At 40.6% G+C, this 21,972-nt stretch overlaps 1 pseudogene; it reads left to right on the top strand.

Annotated features, from left to right (window-relative positions):
- Positions 1 to 219: 219 nt before the first annotated feature.
- LOC115372902 (putative nuclease HARBI1) lies at positions 220 to 20,712 on the top strand (annotated as a pseudogene).
- The last annotated feature ends 1,260 nt before the right edge of the window (positions 20,713 to 21,972 follow it).

Raw genomic sequence — 21,972 nt, 5'->3', positions numbered from 1 at the left:
GCTCTGAGTTTTCAGAGCCAGGGGTTGTATACAGTTGGCGATGCAGAGAATCTCAGCAAAGCCACTGTTTGCAGGACAATCCGCAAAGTACCGTATACCTTGCATTGTGTTTATATCCTTTAAAAACCAGCTGGATTCTGAAACATTCTTATTTAAGTCAAGCTGTGAAACGTCGCATCTGTTGCAGACCGCAGGAAATCAAGCTCCGAGGTTGTCAACATGGCTGAAACTGCAGCCGACAAGGAGACGCTGGCTCTGGTGGACAAGACACGGCCCAAGCACAAGAGCCAAAATCCCCCGCTTGGAACTGGAGACGGACAACCAGCAGGGGCACCAGGATCAGAATGCCATTTTGCTGGACAGTGAGTATTTCTGAGGCCACTGATTTGGGTTCTGTCATTTCTATATCATTTTCTATCAAGGCATTGATGTTATTTTTACTCAATGACATGGTAAATTGGCGTATTTTATATTTCAAATATTCCCATTTTTTGACAGGTGTTGTTAGTTCTCCTGAGATTACAATTTCTGTAATTAGTGATTTAATTTTTTGACAGTAATCATCATTCTTAATTAGACTAGAGTTAAACTTCGAATATATGTTTGAACAAGTTCTCCTGTTGTTAGAATTGTATAGTCAATAGCCCAGAATAGTCAAAAAACAACGATTAGCCCATCATCCAACATTGTTTTTCACCCTATTAACTCCTTTTTGCATTCATATTCATGTAAACAGTGTTTTTCAATTTCATGTGTGAGCCCCATGGACCTTTAATCTTACAATACCACTTGATATGAGAGATAAGCTGTTATACAGTGGTGGAAAAAAGTTTTCCCCATGCAGGGAACCACTGATTTGGGTTCTGTCATTTCTATATCATTTACTATCAAGGCATTGATGTTATTTTTACTCAATGACATGTTAAATTGGTGTATTTTATATTTCAAATATTCCCATTTTTTGACAGGTGTTAGTTCTTCTGAGATTACAATTTCTGTTTTTGTTTGAACAAGTTCTCCTGTTGTTAGAATAGAATAGTCAATAACTTGTTTTGCATTCATATTCATGTAAACAGTCTTTTCAATTTCATGTGTGAGCCCCATGGACCTTTCATCTTACCACTTGAAACTATTTTACTGATCAAATAGCGTGGTAGCGTCCGCAGAAGCTACATTTTCCCAGGCATTTCTAAACCTTAAACGCAGCGGAGGTTTTGCTGCAGTTTGAAAACTAACCGGGAGCAGCGGGTGACGTCACCGCCGCTATTATTTCACAGCTGCCATTTTTTTTGTTTACACTTTATTTTATTGTTTACAGAAAGTAAGCTAAGTCAAGGAGCTGGGGTCTTTTTCACGAAAGGTGGATTAGGCTTTAAACCTGGATTTAGCAGCTATCCTGGCTTAATCTAGCCAGGATTAGGGATTAATGGGTTTCATGAAAGGTGGATTATCTTGCTAGATTAACCTGGCCAGAAAGCCTGGCTATAATTGGCCTGAACTCTGTTTCATGAAATGAATCCCACCTTAATTACCATGGAAACTTAGCCTAAGCCTTAGCCTGCTCCAGACCAGGCTAGAAGTCAAGCTTAAATTAATCCAGTGCCCTGTTGTTCAACTTTGTGAAATTACTATTAGTCAATGACTCCAATCGTAAACCAATGACTTTGTTAATTCAACACCTGTTATCACATGGACTAATTTCAAATTATGCTACATTCAAATAAAATGAAAATAAATGCATTCAGATATAATCAGTTTAATTATATTACTCTAATAGTGTGTGACCATGAATAATAGTTGTTTCACAATGGCTCATGTGATATAATCATTGTCACTCTTTTATAACATTGTAGTAAATATTATTGTTAGATGTTTAATAATAAATTACCCTACTTTCTTGAGATTTAAAACAAAAATGGCTGACAACATAGCAAGGGTGTTTTCAATTAAGTCAACGATAAGAGTAATACAAAAGCCTGTGTAGGAGTGATTCTGGCTGGTTCTGTAGCTTCACCATGGCTTGTCCTTTTTTGCCGTAGGTCGAAGATGAAGAGGCGCTGATCTTGCGTAGGGCACTGAGAAGGGAAAGGGTGTTTAGGGACAGGTATGACCCCTTTCCTTTCGATGATGATCGGTTATATGAGCGATACAGATTTTCGGGGGACGGCCTACGCTACATTTGTAGTCTGCTTGGCCCCCGAATTTCACACCGCACCGCAAGGAGCCATGCCTTAACAGTGCCACAAATGGTGTGTATCGCTATGAGATTCTTTGCAAGTGGTTCGTTCCTGTATACAGTTGGCGATGCAGAGAATCTCAGCAAAGCCACTGTTTGCAGGACAATCCGCAAAGTACCGTATACCTTGCCCTCAAGACTCTTGCGCCTGTATTCATCAAGTTCCCAGGACACAAGGAACGAAAATATATAAAGGAGGACTTCTACCAAATTGGCGGTAACATGAATTTAAGTCAAGATAGAATAATAATAGGCCTACTTATGTGTAACCTTTGAGCAGTAAATTAAACTATTAGTTTGATTTATTTTTGCAGGATTCCCAAATGTAATTGGTGCTCTTGACTGTTGCCACATCAAGATCAAAAAGCCCTCAGGAGACCATGAGGGGGACTTTGTGAATAGGAAGTGGTACCACAGCATCAATGTGCAAGTAAGAATGAGTCATCGTTAATATAAAATGTATTTACATTAGGCTAATTGCGTAGGCTACATTAAGGGTGCGTTCAGATATAGGCCTATAACACTGAGCGCATTGGCCAATAAGCCATTCAGTGAGTGCTCACTGTGCACGCTGTCCCTAATTAACATATCTTAATTTACCGTTTCAGATGATCTGTGATGCTGATTTAATACTGACCAACGTTGTGGCATTGTGGCCAGGGTCGGCACATGACGCTAGGATATTTAGATCCTGCTCGCTGGCCCAGAGGCTGGAACTAGGTAGTCACACCGATTTGTTCATGAAGATAGTTTCCAACGTTTTACCCTGCTATGTATTAATGCAGCCCTATCTATTGTATTTTTTTGAATTCCCTGGCCTGCTCCTCGGGGACAAGGGGTATCCATGTGAACCCTATCTTCTGACCCCGTTCCTAGAGCCCCAGACCCCTGTTGAAAGGCACTTCAACTACGCCCATGTCCGCACCAGGGCAAGAATCGAAATGGCGTTCGGGGTCCTGAAGGCCCGATTTCAGTGCCTGCACCACCTCAGGGTCAAACCGGACAGAGCATGCGACATCACTGTCGCATGCTCTGTCCTGCATAACATCGCATGCATCAGAAAGGAAAGGGCTCCCACAGTGGAAGTGATGCAGGAGTGGGATGACATCCCACACGGATACCCAGACAACCCTGAGGGGACTGTACTCAGGGAACGTTATGCGCACAATTTTTTTGCATGTTTTTTTTTTTTTTTTTGCCTTATTTTTTAAATAAGGTTTTTTAAAATGAATAACTAAATAAAACCAATGAAAAATGTACAACTAATTGGTCCCAGACTATTTCAGTGGAAGAATAACTATATTGAGCCTACTGTACATTAATGAAAGAGATGACATGCATTTCCAAAAAAATTTATTCAGTCAGTTGTTGAGAGAGGGGAAAATATGATTACCACAGTGTGTTATAATAATGCTCACAGTTTGCATTGAAATGATGACCATATTTGTTTTTCCAGCAGTTGAATTTCCAAGTCCATCTTCCTCATCTTCTTTTCTTCCATTAGGATGTCCAATTCCAGCATCCTTTTCTCTCTTCTGATCCGCAGTTCTGCCAACTCTATTTTTTTTATCTTTTAGTTTAAGCTCTTTGTCTGCCAACTCAATTTGTTTTCGGAGATGTGTGGCATAAAGTGGTCTCACATTCTCTGAAGTCTGTTAAACACATATAAATTAGTACAGCAGCAGGAATTGTGAATTTAATTGGGGACGAATGGCCTTCAGTTAATACTCACTGCATTGCCAGCCTGGATCCCAGCAGGCTGACTGTGGTCAGCTTGTTCCTGTTGGGAAATTATATTTTCTATGACAACCACATCACTGATGTCTCAGTCAATATGGTCTAAAAAAGTAGGCCTATTTATTGTACAGATGATTGACATGATACCTCCATCACCGACACAGTCTCCTCATCTCCATCTGCCTCAGCATCACCTTCGAGGCCCTCCACCTGCACCTTCAATAGAACAGTGGAATTTTTAGTGTACTGACCTATAGTGGTGACAGTTGTCATTCAATTATAATACTCACTGGATCATCTGGTGGCTGGACCAAAATCATGGCCCTTCCTGACACTGCAAGACAAAAATGTCAGACCTTTAATAATGAATCAGACAGTCCACATAAGGGGCAGAGTCTGTAGATGCCCCCCCCCCCCCCGGATCCCCTCCACAGCAGGCCTGCCTTTATTTAAGGCCAGGGCCAAGTCTTCTGCAGGAGTGTATCCTGTGTCGGAGGGCCACCGCCTTCCTGTAAAGTTTCCAGGAGATTGCGCGACCAAGACCGGGGCATCAAAATGCATGTTGTTAAAAAAGTCTTTCGTTAGCCTTAGCTAATGTCCGCTAAAGCGAACGTTAGCGCCCCTAAAAATGCCGGCTAAAAAGTGTGTTGTTAGCTTGGTAGTGTTGGCTGTGTTGCTAATTTGATAATTTGATGATAAATGATGATTTTAGATGTTGCAATCATTAGATAATTTACAGTTTCCCATAGACTATAAAATACACATCCCATATAAATACACATCAAAGAGTAACATGACGTTCCTTTATTGAATAAGGATAAATCAAAGCAGGTAAACCATCAGCTCCTTCACACAGTGACTCTACATGATAGAAAGCACAGAATCAAAGCATATTACACAACACAAAAATAAAGACACATTCAAAGGTCTGTATGTAATACACCCTGCATGTCTGCACACTGAAATAAATGCAGGACAAATCCATACACAACAAATGAACAGACAAATGAATGGATGGAGTAGCAAGCTTGTATACACACAGTATACAGCACAAACAACATAAGAGGCCAAATCAATTTAAATACAATTACACATCTTTTTTTTTTTTTTTTTAATTCCTCTGCCAGTGCAGGCCATATTTAACTGAAATTCACGGCATGCATCTCTGCCACTGCAGGACATATTTAACTTAAATTTAAAGCATGCATGTTAACTAAAATAATTTAACACATATTGGTCCCTGAGCAGCCGACCGCTGTCGTCATCAGGGAAGATGCATGATTGTCCCAGTCTGTGTGTGATGGCACTCTGGGGGCCCTCTCCTTCCTCAGGCAGGCCACACTGTGGAGGACAGCACAGGCCACAGTGATGTCACATGTCCTCAAAGGGCTGACCCTTAAGTCCTGAAGACAGTGAAAGCACCTTCAGGAGGCCAAAGGTCATTTCAGTCCTGGCCCTTGTCCTGGCATGGGCAGGACTGCAGGCCTGCTGTGCTCCCTGGTGGTCTGTGGTGTCAGGAGAAAAGGCTGGCAGGCATACCCCCTGTCCCCCAGCAACACACCAGAGAATTCACCTGTCAATACAAAATCTCATCATCACAACCTCATAAATAGAGTGACATTCTTGACACAACCATGATGTAAAAAGTGGTTATTAATAGAGGTTGTGTGGCTCACCTTGTGATAGGTGCTGATAGATTCCGGAGGTACGAAAGACTCGGGAGTCATGGACTGAGCCAGGCCACTTTGCCACAACATTGCTGATCAGACAGTCAGCACTGCAGACCATCTGAAATTATAAGATGAAGACTATTAAACCAATCAACTGACATCACAAGCAGTGTACAGTGTTCATTAATTGACAATATCAAAAAATCATGTTCACCTAAACATAATGCTGTGAAAGGATTTCCTATTCAAAAAACCCACCTGATGGGCACCTGAGGGGGATTTTATCTTGATGTGCATGCAGAGGAGCATGGAGCATGAGGGGCAAATATAAGGATAAGAGGAACTTTATTTATCCTAAAGGGAAATTCAATTCAGTCAGTGAGCTCATCTATTTATCAAATTGTTATACAGTCTGATAGAGTTACATTTACACAATTTCACTCACATCTGCAGTCAATTTCACTTACAATTTCAACTGATTACAGTTTTTTTCAATTGCTTACACACAAAACCTTTATATATCACACTATTTCTAAACTCTTTCACTCAAACCTCACAACTTCACCTCAAATCAGCAAAACCATAAACTAATTCTCAGCCTTGACAGTTTTCAATTTAACTATTCACTTTTTGCCAATCAGTACACACAATTCTCTAGCTAACACACAAAAATCTATCAGGAAGTAACTTGATTTCCCATTTCAAACACAACCAATCAAAATGCCACACTTATTCATCAGTGCCTCAGACTCTGTCCTCATATATGTAAACAATAATTGCTTTACTGAACACCAACCAATCACTCCTTGACATAGGCCTATAAAAAGGTCAAAGGTCAAACTATCTGTCAAACAACAATGCAGAGAGAGCCAGTGGAGTCAGAGGAAGACGCAGAGGACGAGGAGTCCAGGTTCGTGGAGGACGCTTTGGAACAGTGATGGGTCTTTCGCGAACGAAAGAGCCGGCTCTTTGAAGTGAACGGCGGGAGCTGGCTCCTGATTGGGAGCCGTTTTTTTTTTTTTTTTTCAGGAGCCGGTTATTTTTTCTGTGAAAGCCGCACGTGATTGGTCAAGATGTGGGGTACCGTCTGTGTGAACTGAGTGCTTCATCCCGAACCGGCAGTTACACACACACACACACACACACACACACACACACACAAACACACACTCACACACTCACACTTTCCTCCATATTTGATGGTTGGTGTACTTTGCTTTGATTTTTGATTATATGCTGTACAATGCTGCATCCACAACAGCAACTGATTTATTCAGAAAATTAAATATTTTTGGTTCCATTATTGCTTGTGTTGACTTCTATTTGCATGCTACTGGATTTTCACTATTATATGGCAATATATCAAAAAAATCCATAGAAACAAAAGAGCTTTAGATTTAGAGCGACAGTGTGTAAATGATATACACAAGTATGTGACACAATGGGAAATGTATTTGTGATGTGAGACAAAGCTTTTGAGATGTGTTTACGATATTTTGAATACTGTGTTTCATTTTGCAGTAGATAGGGCGCTTTTTGCATTTTGTGTTAGCAGTAGTTGGATTTGTGTGTAAAGTTTTGAGAAAAAGACACAGAGCTTTGAAAATGTGTGTAAGCAATTGAAAAAAACTGTAATAATCAGAGTACAACTACGTTTTCGGAGATGTTAATTAACTATTTGGATTGTAATTGTGATGGTTTCAGCGGAACAGTGAGTGTGTATTTGCGCACTACTTACGCATTCAGGCGGTCTGCAATACTTTGCCACGCTTTCTCTTGTTGTCTGATAGCAGTGGCCGTGTTGCCCTTCTTTTTTATTTGATCTTTCACCTCCTCGTAAGCCTCCATAAGGATTTCTGCCTCAGAGGGGGAGAAATAGGCTGAATCTCAATCTCCTCCCTAAACCCTGAGCCCTGAGCCCTCACTGACTTAAGTAGCTACACCTGGAAAGTGACTGAGTGCGTGAGGCTGCAAGGGGCTGAAGTACTATAAAAAGGGAATGGGACAGCCCATTGTTTGGGTGTCAACAGCGATGCATCATGTTTCTCACAATCGCAGCTTTGGGACTTTTTATTTTACGTTTGCTTGGTATTTTTGAGGAGTCGTAAAAACAGCATAAAAAAATTATCTACTCCCACAAAAGGCATTGATGAGCTTGCCAAGAGATAAAAAAAAACATATGCATTGCCTATCTGCTTATTTCCTTCATTTCTGAAGGCCATCTTATATAAAATATTATACTCACATGAGAACTTTTTCTTTTTTGCGGCGTCACTGCTGATTGCACCCTCCATGTTTTTGGGGTTTTTTTTTTTTTTTGATACCATGTAGGATTTATGATTTTATGTGTGCATGTTTTTTTTCTTTTTATGCTGTGCGAGCAGTGCATTTTACATTATTTTATTTAAATTATAATTGTATTATTCTTTTATTTTATTATTTTATATAATCTTTTATTTCATTATTATTTAATCTTATTTTATTTGATCTTATTTTATCGTGTTATCCTATTGTGTATTGTGTTATCTTGTGGTGTGTTATCTTGTTGTGCAGCACTTTGGAAAATGTTGTGTTTGTTAAAATTGTGCTTTATAAATAAAGTGGATTGGATTGGATTGTTTACAAATTCGCTCATTTCACTTCGCTCTTATAGCGGCCGCCAGCTGGTTTCCCCATGTCATACGTCACAATGCAATGAACTATGGGTAATTCCCTTCCGCTAAGTCTGCAGAGATGCCCACTTACGGAAAGGGTGCATTAAGGGCTCAAAAAGTCCGCGAGAGATCCCTCACGCACTTCATGATTTGTCAATGGGACAACCCTAAGCACTCACGGACTCAAAGTCAGTGAGTGTGTGAGGGTGGACATTGGGTTGGGCCATATGCTGCTCTCGCTGCAGCATCCTATCAGAGACATGGCTGCAGCCATCTATTACTGGACTTGGCTATTCAACTAGCAAGATGCACAATGCTTTCTATTCTCCCCTGCACCGAAAGGACTGAGCCCTAATTTCGTTGCATTATTATACGTATATGATTGTGCAATGACAATAAAAATCTATCTATCTATCTATCTATCTATCTATCTATCTATCTATCTATCTATTAGTCTCATGTGTAATGTTTGGGTCTTAATGGGTTAAAAATAAATAAATATAAAAATGAGCCAGTCTTTCAAACGGCTCTTTGAAAGGAACGGATCCTCAAGATCCGGCTCCCTTCAAAGAGCCGTAAATCCCATCTCTACAATGTACCATCATTTTTCCCATTTTGCACTTGTTTAGGTTCATAGACAAACAAAATTGTTGTTTTATGCTCTCCTAATATGCCTATAGTCAGTACAACTGCTACATTAACAAGTTGTATTCTGTCATCTATGATACATATTTTGACAAAATATGCAGTTTATATTTTTGGCTTAGGTTAACCATTGCAATAACTGTTGGTATCAAACATTTGGATGAATCATAGCTTGCTAGATTTTCAGTCAAACTGTTACTAGTTTCACCACCTTTATATCATGCAACACTGAAGTAACCACTTTACATCATAAACAGTTTTTGGAAGTAACTACACACAGAGAAATAACGTTATCATTTCTGTACCCACAGGTACATTAATCCGAAAAGTACCCTGTAAGGTACAGAAATGGTCCTTGAGGTAGACAACTGTGGACCTTTGTTTAATTTTGAAGGTACAAATTCATAGCTTATAGCAAAAGGTACATAGATGTACTTTAACAAACGTAAGGTACAAGCAAATGGTGCAGCTAACACCATCAGCCCCTGTTATTACTTCAGACCAACAGGGGTCGGTGTCCCAGAATCCTCGGCCTCTTGAGCAGGGTTGCCAAGTCCGCGTTTTTTACGCCAAATTGGGCTACTTTTTAAGAGTAGCCGCGGGTAACAAATTTTGTCCGCGGGTTGGGCTTGGGCAGACATGAATAAAGATTCATATTTTGAATGACTAATGTTTATGCGCAAATCCTGTCAAACTGAGTCCGGGCCAGATCAGCATATAAACTATCCACATATGTCACATGCTCCACAGACAAATAATATGCCAATGCTGTGTGAGGCCACTCAGCACATGACCAATCACATCATCAGCACCACTCAGCTGAAGTAAGGTATCCCATATTATATTTTAAGTTCTGATATACTGTAAATTAAATAGGTGAAAGAACTGTTTCGGGAAATTGCCTTTAATGTTTATGGTGTTATTTTATAGATATTATAGTGCATTTTGCAATTATAGCAATGCTGTTGGACTTGGACTGTTGTTGGAAGCAACATAGCCTATATGGATTTTTATGGGCATATTTTGAGTTCTGGTATTGGGCTGATTTTTGGGCCCTTTTTATACCGGGTTGGGCGGGTTTTGGGCTGGTTTTGAGTTGCTGTTTGGCTGCTTTTGTCTCACAGACCTGGCAACCCTGCTCTTGAGGCTGGTGGACATGTTGGCCACTTCTCCTCTATCAAGCTTGTCCACAGATGAGCTAATTGAAAAAATAACTGAAGCTGGACTACAAATAAATGAAGAAGAGGCAAGGAAATTTAGAGGTAAGTAACATTCCTGTTCATAAATCTGTCGGGTATTTAACTTAAACAAGCGAGCCTAACTCAGGCAATGTACGTTAATGTGAGCTAACTGCATGTCATTTCTCGTTTCCCGCTATTTTAGAGTGAGTTTGGTCAAGTGACTGTCAGTGTAGGACAGTGAAATACTTCCACCTGCCATTACAATTATTTTGCGTTTCATTTCGTCATATTTTATTACTTTCACGGGGCTGCTGTCGATCGATTTTTTTCCCCCTTTGCACTCCCCCATTGAGTCCCTGCAGACTTGGGTAGACAGCCCCTTTTCTCCACTCTTTTTTTTTTTTTTTTTTTTTTTTTTTTTTTTTGGCGCTCACCCATGGACCCCCTGCGGACTTGGGGAGTGCACCCCTTTTTTCCTCCACAGTGAGGCATGGCATCTCGGTGAGTCAGCATGTTGCAGGTACTGCTTCAGTAGCTTAAAGGTCACAGTTTCATCCTTAGATTGTATTATTAAGTCACTGCCCACCCTAACTAATGTTGCATGGTTGCTGCTGGCTGCCATTTGCGTAAATGTTCTGCATTAATTCGGCTTTTTGTGCAACATGGACCATGTAACGGCCGCGAGTTAACTAGCTAACATTTGAGCAAGTTGATAACGTTAGCTAGCTTTATTCACAACGAAGTCGGCGAAAATTGATAGGTGGATAACATTATATAACATATTCAATCTTACGACGTGTAAACAAAAGATTGCCGGTTAGGCCAGACAAAAAAAAAAAACTTTGGGTTCCGGTTCCCGACCGACTGTCCCATTTAACCCCCGAGTCAGATTATTTTATTGGCCTCTGTGTAAAAATAAATAAAAAAATAAAATAAAGGCACTATGCGACCGAGTGTGACCTTGTTGGCATTGGTCAAAAGTTAAGCAGGGCTTTTATTTTGATGTATGTTGCACTCGCCTTATTTGTGATGTTCTCGCGTAACTTCAGAAAATAACTTCATGGAATCACGCACCACCGACAGCACTGGCTGGAAAGAATGGACTTCCGCACGGTGTGTGTGATTTGTCCTCGCAAACCACCAGCGAAAATAATCCGACTACAAGAGAAAACCTTTGCAGATGTAGTGAAAGAGGTGAAACATTGCCATTGTTGATTTGCAAGTGCAGCAGGCAAACATGACGGGGGATCCGTCATGTTTGCCTGCTGCCCCCACCGCGGAGCCTGGCTCTATGGTGGTGGGCGTGATGGGTGTATTTGACTTCAGGATAGACCTGTGTTGAAAAGATCGATCCTCCAAGTTTGAATCGATCTTCATTTAAATTCCCATTTGTGTGGAATATGAACGTACAACAACTGCACCGGCACCGTACGAGTCCAAAAGGCAGAGAAACTTTCCAGCTACAGCAGCGCACTGACAAACAAAGCGAAGAGTAACAAAGCAAAGAGTTCCCACTCCCATCTATTTTCACTGACTAACAGCGGCACACTGGCTTAGCTTGTCTATTCAGAGAAGAGGTATCACTTTGGCTATTTTTTTTTTTTTTTTTTTTTTTTTTTTTTTTGACTTATCTGTGTTATCACATGCATACTACTGCTCTTTCACTGGTAGTTGAATAGTTAGGTCTGTTTGATAAGTAATTTACATTTTTAAAACAAATAATAATTTAAAATATTGTTAAATTATTTGAGTCACGCCTACTGGTAAACATCTACTCCTGCAAGATCATTTATTATGTTCTACAACTCAAACATACACTAACACAACATACCAAGTGTTTGAGCAACTCTCCTCTGGGCTACAAAAGGTGGTCCTAGCCATTTTTGCTAGTCTTACAGCCATTTTAATTATCAATACCTATATTAATTTGTTGTCAAATGACACAATATAATACAAGTATTAATGTGTTGCATAACTAGACAGGCATGTAATTCAGTAACAGCTCAAAGTGCTTTTTAATAAAACTAACCAAATCAATATCGGATCGGATCGAATCGAATCAGATTGAATTGTGATAATCAATTCTGAATCTTGTGAATCGGAATTGAATTGATTCTTGAAATTTGAATCAATACCCAGCACTACTTCAGGTACATAGTGCTGCAATGCGAGCCAGAGACACCTCCCTCTGCTAGTAATAACGCTGCTCTGTCCGTTAAAAAGGTGGTAACTTATGCAAATATTGAAATAATTATATTTAAAATGCAACCCATACATCGCTTCCGAAAATAAAAAAAAGAATAAAATAAAATAAAATCCCTACCTACCCATCCTTCCAATGAATAAATAAAATAAAATAAATCCCCCCCTACCCATACTTAAAATGCTAAATAAAATAAAAAATAAAATAAATTCCCTACTACTCATGCCCTTAAATGACAAGGAACCGGAACCCAAAGTTTTTTTTTGCTTGGCCTTAGCACGTTTGTGTCGCGGTGCGCAGAGACGAGAGTTGGGACACAGGCGGCATGGCCGCCGAGTCCTACACTGAAGTTGCTAGGTTGGTTTTCAGCCATGAGACGCAGGTGGAAGGCGGAGAGTCTCCATTCTCACTTGTAAAAAGTCAAGTCATGTGGTTAACTATCACAATTACTTAGGAGCTTTTTAATTAAGGTAAAAATGTAGCATAGCTGCGGGGAAAATCACGGATAGTTTCTCCCTAATTGGTGACTTTTTTCCACATTCAGTGGCGTAACTCGGACATTTATCAGAGGTGAGGTAGGAGAACACAAGGTAACGCAGTGTTCGTGCACGTCCGTGGCACAGCTCCAAAGACCTGCATCTCCTACTAATGTGTCAGATCCCGGTCTCTCTCTCATCATAGAAAGCTACGTGTGTGTGCGTGCGCGCGTGGTAGATTCATTTACCAATAACTGTTGTGATGTATGCATATGTGTATGTTGTGTCTCAGAAAATGACGTGGATGGAGAGACAGTGGACTGTGGACTCACTGAAGCCATGGTTGGATACCTGTTTGCTGGGTCATTCAAAAAGCAGATCAAGTTTCAGAACAGTTTGTATGCAAATGTAAGGAGGGTGAGACCATTATTACATTACAACCAGCTCCAGTTGAAGTTTATGGTCGGAAATTTCAGTGCTAATAGGAATGTAATTTGTAATGTCTTAAAATATTTATTGTACAGGTTTTTGATGAGGTTGACTAAATCCATCCATCAACACATAGCTTCTGTCATGGGTTCAGGGAGGGCTTCGCCACTGTTTTGCCAAATGTGCGGGGAGCATATGAGGGAAAATCTCCCCTAGCAAAACAGTACACTGATGCAAGGAAGGATGCTCTAGCTGAAGATCTAGCTGGTAGCTCAAGTCATGTTATTATGTAGGTGAATGGGAAAAATGTACTATATGTGATTGTGAACGTAGCATATTTTTCTGCATTGCAGGAATCGACTTTAGGGCTGAGCTTATCCACTTACCTTCCATCTTCAGAGAAAAGATCAAACACTGCATCACTGTGAGAGAGGTAGGCATCTGAGTTGCCTTATACACCTCATACATGCATGAGTATTTAAAGATATCTTGGATTCAGGAATTAACTGACTCTTCTGATAACTGATAGGCTTGATTTAACCCTTAGCTTCTTTTTTTATTTCGATGTCTTCAGCTGGTATTGGTACTTTGTTTGCTCGTTAAATTTGTGAGATGGTAAGAATAAAGGGTAAGTTTACCCATAAAATCCTCCTGCTTACAGGGAGTTTACAATGTAAAATTGATGGATTTATCCGGAAAACATTTGAAGCCTTTAGAATAACTAATTTGTATAATTTTTACTTTTCACCTTTCACTCTTTCACGTTTTACACACTCGAATCCAAAATTATTCTCCTAATTTTACAGAATGGATGTACAGTGGTGGAAAAAAGTTTTCGGACACCCCATGCATTTGTGAAATATTGCATTAACAAATCACTCTTAGGTCTTCAAGTGCAATTTCTTTTAGTACAGGACCGCAGGAACAACATGGCTAAAGCTGCAGCCGCCGAGGAGACACTGGTGGACGCTCTGGTGGACGAGCACCAGAGCCAAAAGCCCCGCTTCGAACTGGAGACAGAGATGGACAGTGAGTATTTGAGGCCACTGATTTGGGTTCTGGGATTTCTATATCATTTACTATCAAGGCATTGATGTTATTTTTTCTCAATGAGATGATAAATTGGCGTATTTTATATTTTAAAGTTTTCCTGTGTTAGAATAGAATAGTCAATAACTTGTTTTGCATTCATATTCATGTAAACAGTCTTTTCAATATCATATGTGAGCCCCATGGACCTTTCATCTTACCACTTGAAACTATTTTACTGATCAAATAGCGTGGTAGCGTCCGCAGAAGCTACATTTTCCCAGGCATTTCTAAACCTTAAACGCAGCGGAGGTTTTGCTGCAGTTTGAAATCTAACTGGGAGCAGCGGGTGACGTCACCGCCGCTCACGGACCTGTACATGTAGCCGACCGTTTCTGTTTGACGCCGCGTACATTTCTCTAGAGGTTAGCTTTAGTGCAGTGAAGCTTCATTTAATGCAGAGTAACTGGTAGCTTAGCTCACTACATTTTCCAAGTAGCTCGCCAAACACTGGCAATTGCTTTGTTTTTTCCACAAAACTGAGATCACTTGTCTTCCTCAATGCCAATCTGCCAAAGGACAAGGAAAGGCAGAAGAAGTCATAAAGCATGGGACTGCAGTATTATTTCACAGCTGCCATTTTTTTGTTTACACTTTATTTTATTGTTTACAGAAAGTAAGCTAAGTCAAGGAGCTGGGGCCTATTTCACGAAAGGTGGATTAGGCTTTAAACCTGGATTTAGCAGCTATTGGGTTTCATGAAAGGTGGATTATCTTGCGAGATTAACCTGGCCAGAAAGCCTGGCTATAATTGGCCTGAACTCTGTTTCATGAAATGAATCCCACCTTAATTACCATCTTTTCATCTTACAATACCACTCATTTTCAATTATAAACATGTTTAAATTCACTCCATTATATTTCATACAGTGACGACAATGGATAATTTTGTTATCTGACTATTAAAGATTAATATTAGATCACACCGTACTAATTAATTAATTTATTTATTTATTGTTTTTAATATCATTAACCATAGTGACATCTGTGTTGTTATGGGTCAAAATTGACTCATATAGATTTATGCCAGGAGGAAGGTATAAAGTTCTTTTTTTTTTTCATCAACCCAAACTTTATTTTGCTCACAATAGCAAATGCAAATTGACAATGTGTGTTTGTGTGTGGCTGCAATCCTGCTGCATGGATCTTATCAACATCATGAAGTGATGCTGACAGGCTCCGGTCAGCTTCCAAGCATCATTGTGTGTGTGTGTGTGTGTGTGTGTGTGTGTGTGTGTGTGTGTGTGTGTGTGTGTCTGTGTGTGTGTGTGTGTGTGTGTGTGTGTGTGTGTGTGTGTGTGTGTGTGTTCCCCAGCAGTGTGTAAAAAGGGTGTTCCATCTGAGCAGCCGGAGCGGACCCCCAGTCTGGAGTCGATCACTTCTGTCCCTGAGAACAGAGCCCAACGAAGGCACTGGAACGCAGAGGGGCGCCCGTGCTTGTGCACAGTCTGTGGCAAAGAACTGGCACCTAAAGAACCACATGAGGATCCACACCGGCCAAACACCTTTTGAGTGCTCCATGTATGGAAAACGCTTTTCGTGGAAAGCCCACCTAAACAAACACAAGGCAGCCCACATGGTTTGCCCCATCTGTGGTAAAATCTTTATTCGTAAACGATACTTCAACCAACACCTCACAAAACACACTGAACAGAACCAGTAGAGGCACAGTCTGTTGTTTATTAAATAAATTGTTTCATTACAAATGTGGACAGTGCCCGTGACTCTTGTGAGGATAAGCCGTTTGGAAAATGAATGAATGAATGTAGACAGTGTGTGTGTGGCTGCTTTTCCTGTATTTTTGTGGTTTCTTATGCACCAGTCCCCCAAAGTTGACTCTTGGAAAGAGATTTGATATCTTTGGTCAGCCATGGTTTACACAGCTGAGCAATGACTGTGGTACAATCTTTTTCACTGGGAAGACAATTTCAACATTTTGAACTCCATTAACTCCATATTAATGCCTCTGGATTTAGAGTGAGAGCTCAGAAAAGCTCTGTAGCTGAAACATGGAGGTGGAACAATACTTATGTCTGTATAGTCTATGTATTTGTATGAATCTGGACTGCGTCTGAGAGCCTCTGTATGTGCAGAAGAACACAAAATATTACTTAATAGATCCTGGCTTCTCTGTTGGTGTGTAGTGTTTTAAATCACTAACCGTGTTTCCATCCACCTATTTTTATTCGCATTTTCAAAAATTGCGGGAAAAAAAAAAACTTGGATGGAAACGCCAGAAATCAAAAAAAAATTGAAAAAAAGGTTTTTACGCTTGGAGGGGGGGGATTTCTCAGCGTATCGATAAAAGGAAATGCGACTTTTTGCTGTGGAAACAGGTTTTGCGAATAAACGATGACTGGACCGGATACCACATCACACTTCTTCGCTACAGTCTTCAAAAAATGGCGGCGGAGGATAGCGTAAGGTATTTGTGGGGAGACGAAGAGACTGAATGTTTTGTGCATTTAATAAAAGAAGCGAACATCAGTGCTGTCCATGATCAACTGTTGAGTGTCAGCTGCATAGATATCTATAATAAAGGATAGATGTCTCGTCCGCGCTTCCGGCCAATGGAGTTGCACGTCTGCACTGGCAGCCATCTTGCCACAGTCAGCTCGCTCACCCATAACATTGTGTGGTAGTGGTGCATGTACTTTTTAAATAACCATAACTTGCTCAATTTTCTACCGATTTTCACACAGTTTGGTTTGTTATAAACGTCAGAGGTGTAGTTATAACACTGCACTTATGGATAATTATGTTACACTTCCGGTCAAAAGTTTGGGATCACCTACTTATTTCCCCATAGGACTTCAGATAGGTGCAATGAATATACACACACACAAGGTATTTATGTCAAATCAATATATGATCTACTAAAACTCAACATACAGAATGTCAGCATGAGATATACTTTTATAATAGGAATATTACTAATATGATAAAATAATTTGAATTATACCATGGTCTGGGTGAATACTCGATTCTGATTGGCTGCAGGGTGTCTGTTAAAATGTGTTATAGGACACCTGTAAAAAAAAAAGTTCCAGTCAAATAGCCTGATTGTTCTAAATTATTGCGCTGGCTCAAATGCCAGTTGGTAACCTTGGCAACAGAAACTCAGAACATATGTTAACATACGTCATTTTATAGTTTATATATCACAACGAGTCTGTCGCGGATTTACACGAACCACAGCCTCCGGAGCACGGCTGTGGGTCGACTCTCAGACGCCGGGCTGGAGACACGCCAGATCATGTCTGTGACGGGGCATCGCTGTGAAAGCAGCCTGAAGGCTTATTGGGCTCCGTCAGTCCAGGAGAGACGAGAATGGAGCAACATTTTGTCGTCCCGCAACGTCCCAACCAGCAGTGGTCAGGGTCCACAAACGTTAAATCTCCGTACTTCAAATGCCACTATGATGGACATGCCAGTATCTCTATCAAATTTCACAATCAACGGCAACGTTGCATTTAATTTTAGATAGTTCGTCATAATTAATGATCAGAGTGAATGGTGGATAATATTTCTTGCAATAAAAACGATTTAGGAAACTATCTGTGGACTTTGATTCTTTGAAACAAAATTTCGCATCATCCTCTGGACACACACAAGCGGAGGTGCACTTGCCCTCTGAAATGATACTTTTTATCACGTAACATAACGTTAAGCAATCATCTCACTTCCCTCCACTGATTAGGCCTAATATAACAGCTGCGGCTGGAAATTTGTTTTCATAGTTGCTGACATGTAATTATGGCATGCACATCGAGAAGGGTCCTGTGGCCAAAGCTAACGTTACATGTAACCAATTTTAACAGTGCTTTGGCACTAACGTTAAGCAATCATCTCACTTCCCTCCACTGATTAGGCCTAATATAACAGCTGCGGCCGACCGAGCTGCAGGTTCTGTGGCCAGAGCCAGTTACCTTGGCAACGCATCACAACGAGAGATATTAAATAGTCCACTCAGCCGCTTCTTGTGAAAAACTTATTATTTTAACGGTAAAAAACAACATTAACGTATTAATAATTGATTTAATATTTATTTCTTTCGTAAGTGACCATGGTATAAGCCTCCGCTTCGCGTCGGATGGTTCACGCCTCCGCGTCGTCCATTAATTTCTGATAATGGACACTTCGTCGGGCATTATCCCTTACTTATTACATGTTTAGTTTAAACAAGTAATAATTCAAAATACTGTATTATATTAGTAATATTTTATAAATGTGACGTTTATTTTCAATAAAAAATAGGTACAAGATTTCCCTTTACAAATAGTTTTGTTATTTTTTCTTGTAAACAATAAACAAAAAAATATAATTTGTATTTCTTTGTATCTGTCTAATGCAGCCACACCTTTTGAAACACAAAAAAGATTTTTCCACAAATATTTCCCCTTTCAGATTGTGTAAAATTTTAAGGGTGTCTGAAAACTCAGTTTTGGAGGTAACTTCCTCCTTCTTCAAAAGGTCCAACTGACAGCCGGAGAAGCACCTGTCAGATCCGGCAGACCTGACCCGGTGGGCGCGCACACTGGTCAGGTCTGACAGGTACGCTGTTAGAGACGCCAAGACCTGCCTTACGTTGCTTCTGATTGGTTTATATTCCGTGGTGCCTTCCGTGGTTGGTTAGATTTAGGCACAAAGGACTGATGGATTGGTCTGGGATTGGTTATCTCGGTCAGTCAATCAGAGTTACTCGAACTACGGCACGCCGCGAGAACCAAAGTTTATTATCATGAAAAAATAAATATAGAGTATTGAATGGGGAACTATAAGCGTGAGAAATGTCAAGTGTGGCGTGTAGTGTGAGAATGGGTCAAATTGCGTGACTGTCACACTCAAAGCGTGACGCTTGGCAGCTCTGTAGTTGTAATGCTATATTGAATAATTTTGAACAGTTATGCAGTTCTCTTACAACAGAAACGGGAATGTTATGTCACGATGTCTTGTTTTAATATTTGCATTAAGTACATTTAAGCAAACAATGTTAGCTAACGCTAGCAATGCCAAATAAGCTCCAAGCTAATGCTAACTATGCTAACAAGGGAATATGTATATGTGCAACATATTATGCCGACACTAGAGGCTAACAGTACATCGTATGAAGTTGCTGTGATCTGTAAACTTACCATTTCTAAGCAGAAGGCAGAATGTAATCTCAGAGGCTGACGAGCACCGGGAAACCCTCTCCTCCATGTTGTCCTGCTCCTGCCACCGTCACACTGACCCTGTCGGTGGCGCATGCTCCTGCCTTGACTTGCCACTGGCTTTGCAGCTTTCTTCTTTCTTCTTTCTTTTTATGGCAGTTGACATAAAAAAGAAATCATATCACACTCAAAAGTTAGCCCAAAGGCTAACATTAAACAGAGTGAAAGACTAGATAGGCATTGGATCAAGATGGCGGCAGCTGGTTTGAATGTGTGAGATGAGTGCAGCAGAACTTTTGAAAAACTTTGGAAAAACTTAATAGCCCTTAGATCTAACATCATTAGAGAGGACTAACTTGCACTCAAGTTTGACTAGACGGCAAGCAATTTTTTCTGGTAAAAATACCGAACTAGTTGCAAACTTAAGCTTGGAAGTAGACCTACCCTGAACGAGGAATGGTGTCCTCATCAGCCTCTCTGCGCTCTAAAACAAAACAACCCAAGGAGGATGGCACAGTGAGGACCAAAGAAGATGGGGAAAAGGGGACACCGAGAATGCCCCGTCGATGAGCCACGAGATAGAGGCTAAAGAAAGTATGAACAGGGGACATTTGTCTGACGCACACAATCACACAAAAAGGCAAATCCGGGGGTTCAAAGCCCAGCCCCGGTACCGTAAGTGGAACCCGAGGACCACCAGGAGGGAGGAGGCTTAAGGCTCCGAGACCTGGAGTGTTCCTTTCAAACAGGTACAAGACGTAAGGATGAGGAGGTCATTAAGGGTATGAGAGGTGAGACCCGGGAGGAAGCCCTGCATACAGACATAATGGCAGCAGTTGAAGCTGAAACTGATTCAGTCCTGGCTGACTTTGGCACCAAAGATTTGACCAAAATCGTACTGATCACCATCAAAGCAGCGGTACCGGCAATAGTTAAAGCTGTGCAGAAACAACTGTTGACATCAGTGGACAGTTACAAATTTGACAAAAACATGCTGGAGAGCAGATATAAAGAGGATGAACTGGAACAGTATAGTCGGAAAGAAAATGTGCGCATCAGCGGGATTGAGGAGGAACAGGCCGGCAAAGACACTGAGGACCAACTTGTGGAGAAAGTAGGGCTGGGCGATATGGCCTCAAATCAATATCACGATATATTTGAGCACCTCACCTCAATAACGATAAGTGGACTCCTCAGAGTAAAAAGGGTGACAGTGTCACGGGGAACGGAAGTTGCTAGGCCCTTACATAGCAAACATATGCTTAGAGCTAAATGGCTAACGTTAGTTAGCAAGACAAGCAGACCATGCTGGAATTAACATTAGAGCTAGCTAACGTTAGCTGGATAATTAGTTCGCTATCTTGCTAATGGAAATTCCAGCAGCATATGGCCCGCTTGTCTTGCTAACTAACGTTAGCCATTTTGCTCGAAGCATAACGTTATGCAAGGTCTAATTTAACGTAAGGCGGTTCCTTCAAACTAACGTTAAAACTTTCCATCGGACTCGGAAGCCAGGCGTCTATTCCAAACTACGAGATTCACGTGAACGACCCAACTGACCAAAAAAAAAACGGCGATTGTAGCCGAAAGGCGACAAGTTTGCATGCCTGAGAAGTGCGACTCTAACTCTGTGCTGTCTGAGAATAACTCAAGAAAACACATATTAAATACTTTTAGTTAAATTTATTGAACAACTGACAATCAGTTTAAAAGTTTAAAAGTATAAAATATGACAAGCAAGTCCTCCTGGACTGAATCTACTTCGACTACCTCAGCTGCAGCCGCAGCCGCTTCTACATATTTGAACCGTCCTCCGTTTCTTCAGCGTCTCTTTCCCTTCTTGTTGCAGACTGGAGGGGGTGGAGTCACGTGACTACACACGCTGTACACCATAGATATAGAAACGTAGATGCCGCGTTCGCTATTGCCGTACATCGCCACTATGCGTCTCTCGGTCCGCCATATTGCGCAGGGCGGAAGCTAACGTTCTAAACGTTGTAACCCCAGAGTAAACCGACTGTCACTTGCTTAATCCTGAACCGATTTTCAAGAAATTTGACTTGTTATAAATGCGAGAACTTGAACATGATACTGGTTACTTATTGGAATTAAATTCAGATACTGATGGTGGGTCTAATCAGCTCTACCTCTCAGGGATATGCAGGCTACTGTCTAATGAATAGGGAACATCAAATGTAAAAGAATATTGACAATTTCAACTTGAGTGTCTCCAAATATATAGCTTTCTATAATCATTGTATTGTTAGCCACCAAAGCCACCTGGTTGCTTGTTATTCTATTAATAATAATAAAATCAATTCAATAATAAATAGAACAAAACTATTTTTTCCTCAGACTCCAGTTAAGAGAACACCCAGTCAGTTCATCTGTACACACCCAAGACACATGATAAATCCTATTTTTTCCATCTTCACAACATGTGAAAGACCTAAGTTTGTTGTTCCGTTTCCACTCCACACTTAAGCTTGCCCACGTTGT

Source organism: Myripristis murdjan, chromosome 15 (assembly GCF_902150065.1).
Source record: "Myripristis murdjan chromosome 15, fMyrMur1.1, whole genome shotgun sequence".
Taxonomy (NCBI): Eukaryota; Metazoa; Chordata; class Actinopteri; order Holocentriformes; family Holocentridae; genus Myripristis; species Myripristis murdjan.
Note: the sequence above shows the minus strand (reverse complement) of the source record. Positions and strands in the feature narration are given on the sequence as shown.